The sequence below is a fragment of the Polypterus senegalus genome, chromosome 2 (genome assembly GCF_016835505.1).
Source record: "Polypterus senegalus isolate Bchr_013 chromosome 2, ASM1683550v1, whole genome shotgun sequence".
Classification (NCBI taxonomy): Eukaryota; Metazoa; Chordata; class Cladistia; order Polypteriformes; family Polypteridae; genus Polypterus; species Polypterus senegalus.
In genome coordinates, this window is record NC_053155.1 from 1,461,379 (window position 1) to 1,466,301 (window position 4,923).

Genomic DNA, 4,923 nt, shown 5'->3' on the forward strand with positions numbered 1-4,923 from the left:
GGAGGCGTGGAAGGCCAAGTCTGTGACCAGCAGCCGGACCCTTCTCAGTAGGGATCGGGGTGCTGCTGCAACCCAGAGGAGCTGCCATCTAGTGTTCTGGGGGAGGCAGTGCCCTAAAGAAGGTGCCACGCTCCATCTCTTGGGTGTCTCAGCTGTCCTATACACTGCGTTTGTTCCAATTTGCCAAAGTTCTAAAGTTTTTAGCTTGCTTCATGGGATGGTTCTGGCAATATGTGCGACACATGTTCAAATAATTCCACAGACCAAATATCTTCATTTTAAAAGTTTTAGTAAAATTAAAAAAAAAAAAAATCATACAAATAATAGAGAGAAAACCGCTAGTTTAAGAAAAGTTCTGTTTAAGGCTCATTTCTGAAAGTTTGCCCATGAGTCGTACTTTAGTCACGTTAAGAAAGGTCGGAAAACTGCACGGCAAACATATCTGACAGTCGCGTCCACGCTGACTTCATTAATTCTGTTTTACAGATCTAGCGGAGACTGAAACGGGGTAAAACAACTCAGAGTGCTTTACACGATGATGGAAGAAAAGTACATATAAAAATATCAAAATAAAATTAGGCAATACTAAATAACAAAGCATAAAGTAACGTCCGATGGCCAGGGAGGAGAGAAAAAAACAAAATCTGCAGGGGTTCCAAGGCCACGAGACCACCCAGCCCCCTCTGTGCATTCTAGCTAACATCAATGATCCCAATCAGTCCTCAGGGGTTTCAGGCTTCATGTGGAAGAGAAAGACGACGACAACGACGATGATGATGATGGTCATGTGGACCTCTGGCCTTCAATCTATCAGTGTAGGGGTGGCACGGTGCTTTGATCGGGTGGTGCAGATCTCACAGAAAACCAGCAAAAGAACAAGAGAGAAACAATGGATTAGTACGTATTGTGGAGCCATGGAAAAAATGAGAATTCAATGCATACACAGAATTTCAGGGTTACACGAAAATTACGCTATGAGAAAGCCATGTTAAAATAAATAACGGGTTTTTAAAGTGCTCCACCGTATTGGCCTAAGCTGTTCCAGATTTTAATTTATTTTATGCTCTGCCCCCTGCTCTCTTTGCTCTCCAAGCCCCGGGTGGGCGCCACATGCCATCACGTATGGGGAAGCGGATGTGCAATTTAAACTGATTGTTATTTTCATGAGAATTGTTACATATGCAGAATTACATATGCATAATAGAACTAACTATTTTACATTACAGCGAGTAATTAGCTATATTAGAAAATAGTAAAATGTAATAAATTCAAAGAAAATTATGTTTTATGTTGCGTTATTTGTTTTTGTTCTAACTTTGAAATTAACACGCAAATACTTTTTAAACTTACACTTTTACTGTACAACTGTAAAATGGCAATATTACATTGAACTTTTATAATTGTCCATGAACAAATATTGCTTCTTTCTCTCTAATAAATAAACAGGCTTTTTCAAATGTTTGTCCCTGTGATTTGTTAATCGTCATAGCAAGAGCTATTCTAACAGGAAACGTTTTAATACAAACGACATATCAAGATCTCCTTTGGTGCCTCATGTTATCCCCTGAAGATGGACTGCATTACTTTAGTTGTTGCCTTTTAAAATTTTACATGTCAGAATTGTTAGACCAATTTTCAATACAACTAATCTCGTTCTATTGCATAGCCCATCACTCAGACATAAATTACACAATAACATCACGATACATCCTTCTTTCCATAGTAATTCAGCCAGTGGGAGACCGGACAATGTTAACGCTTGTAGATATCCTGCGGGATATTGTAAGTTGATGTTTTCATCTTCCGCATCATCACCTCCAACTGTTTCAGTGTAGTCTATTAGCACTTAACCGATTTGCCGTGTAACCAATCAACAATTTTCCTGTTAATTCATTTCACTTCATCGTTTCTCGTAGCTAGGATTGCCTGTGTACTCATTTCATCTGTTGATAATCCTTCTGGATGAAATTCTTCAATAAGATTTGAACATAATAAGTCTTTTTATTGGGAACTTAAAGTGAGAAAAAAGTAAAAATTTATAAGAGCTGAGAGAGCAGGAACTGTGTGTCTGTGAAAAGGATTCAATGGACCAATGAGAAGTAAGAGGACCGTGAGAGGGTGTGAGCCGCGAACCGGACATGGTGGAGAGCAGGGCAGGAAGTGAAAAAATCTCTTGGCAATAGTTTCGTCTCAAGATTTTCTTTTATTATTTCTTTCACATCTATCTATCTATCTATCTATCTATCTATCTATCTATCTATCTATCTATCTATCTATCTATCTATCTATTTATCATATAGTGCCTTTCACATCTATTATATAGTGCCTTTCACGTCTATCTATTTATCATATAGTGCCTTTCACATTTATCTACCTATCATTATATAGTGCCTTTCATATCTATCTATCTATCATATAGTGCCTTTCACATTTATCTATCATTATATAGTGCCTTTCATATCTATCTAGCTATTATATAGTGCTTTTCACATCTATCTATTTATTATATAGTGCCTTTCATGTCTATCTATCCATCATGACTGCAAAGAGAACCGTAGTGCGTATGAGAAAATGAGGGCAACCATTAAGAAGGATATCAGAGAGGCTAAAAGACAGTTGGAGAGGAATAGAGCAGATAAGGCGAAAGAAGACCCTAAGAGATTCTTTCAGTATTTTAGTAGTAAAAGAACAGTTAAGGAGGAGGTCAAGTGCATCAGGAATAGTAAAGGGGAATTAAAAGATACAGACAATGAAATAGCAGACGCCCTAAACTTACATTTTTCTGAGGTGTTCACAAGTGAACAAGTGGATAACCTCAGAGCAGTAACAGGGACTACTAAGGAGGTACTGAGGGATTTGGAAATTGTAGAGAGAGAAGTGCTGCTCAGATTAAATAGGCTGACATCAAACAAATCACCTGGACCAGATAATATTTATCCTCGTGTTCTTAAGGAGGCTAGTGAGTACAGATATAAACCACTGACACATATTTTCAGGACGTCAGTGCATACTGGAGAAATTCTGAAGGACTGGAAAATGGCAAATATCATCCCATTATATAAAAAGGGTAACAGGTCAGATCAGAGCAACTATAGGCCAGTAACAGGAAAATTAATGGAAGGAATTATTAAGGATAAGATTGAGCAACACATGGCAAGGACAGGAGTTATTCTGAACAGTCAGCAAGGGGTCAGAAGAGGGAGGTCGTGTTTTACTAACAGGCTGGAATTTTATGAGGAGGCAACAAAAGGATACGATCAAAGTGGAGCTTATGATATTATTTATCTGGACTTTCAGAAAGCATTTGATAAGGTGCCACATGAGAGGTTGGGCATCAAGTTAAAAGAAGTGGGAGTTCAGGGTGATGTTTTTAGATGGGTGCAGAATTGGCTCAGACACAGGAAGCAGAGGGTGATGGTGTGAGGAACCTCATCAGAACTGGTCGATGTTAAGAGTGGTGACCAGCAGGGGGCAGTGCTAGGGCCGCTGCTATTTTTAATATATATAAATGATTTAGATAGGAATATAAGTAACAAGCTGGTTAAGTTTGCAGATGATACCAAGATAGGTGGATTAGCAGATAATTTGGAATCCGGTATATCATCACAGAAGGACTTGGATAGCAGACAGGCTTGGGCAGATTTGTGGCAGATGAAATTTAATGTCAGTAAATTATTACACATAGGAAGTAAAAATATTAAGTTTGAATACTCAATGGGTGGTCGGAAAATCGAGAGTCCACCTTATGAGAAGGATTTAGGAGTCATAGTGGACTCCAAGCTATCAACTTCCCAACAGTGTTCAGAAGCCATTAAGAAGGCTAACAGACTGTCAGGTTATATAGCGCCTTGATGTGTGGAGTACAAGTCCAAGGAGGTTCTGCTCAACCTTTATAACACACTGGTGAGGCCTCATCTGGAGTCCTGTGTGCAGTTTTGGTCTCCAGGCTACAAAAAGGACATAGCAGCACTAGAAAAGGTCCAGAGAAGAGCGACTAGGCTGATTCCAGGGCTACAGGAGTTGAATTATGAGGAAAGATTAAAAGAGCTGAGCCTTTACAGTTTACGCAGAAGAATATTAAGAGATGACATGACTGAAGTGTTTAAAATTATGAAGGGAATTAGTACAGTGGATCGAGACTTGTATTTTAAAATGAGCTCATCAAGAACACGGGGACACAGTTGGAAACTTGTTAAGGGGAAATTTCGCACAAACATTAGGAAGTTTTTCTTTACACAAAGAACGATAGACACTTGGAATAAGCTACCAAGTAGTGTGGTGGACAGTAAGACGTTAGGGACTTTCAAAACTCGACTTGATGTTTTCTTGGAGGAAACAAGTGGATAGGACTGGCGAGCTTAGTTGGGCTGAATGGCCTGTTCTCGTCTAGATTGTTCTAATTCTAATTCTAATTCTAATCAATCTATCAATCTATCTATCTATCTATTACTGTATATAGTGCCTTTCACATCTATCTATCTATTTATTATATAGTGCTTTTCATGTCTATCTATCCATCAATCTATCTATATATTATATAGTGCCTTTCACATCTATCTATCTATCTATCTATCTATCTATCGCCTTTCCTATCTGTCTGTCTGTCAATCAATCAATCAATCAATCAATCAAGCAGTGGCATCAAGTAACCGGTGGAGGTACTGGTCAGTGGTCACATGACATCAGATGGCAGATTGTTATACTGGCGTCCATTCCGAGCCAAAACCCTGGATAGAGGGGCTCAGTGAAGGAGGTGTTGAGCCTGTGCAGGAGGGTCATTGTGTGAGAGACGCTATAAAACGAGAGAGAGCCAGCGGGCCAGTCCAGATACACTCCTAATCTGGGGCTGTAGGGGGTGTCGACTTCAGTCTGCACGTCATTGTGTTGCACAGAGTGGTAGCTATTGTTAGAACATATCAAACA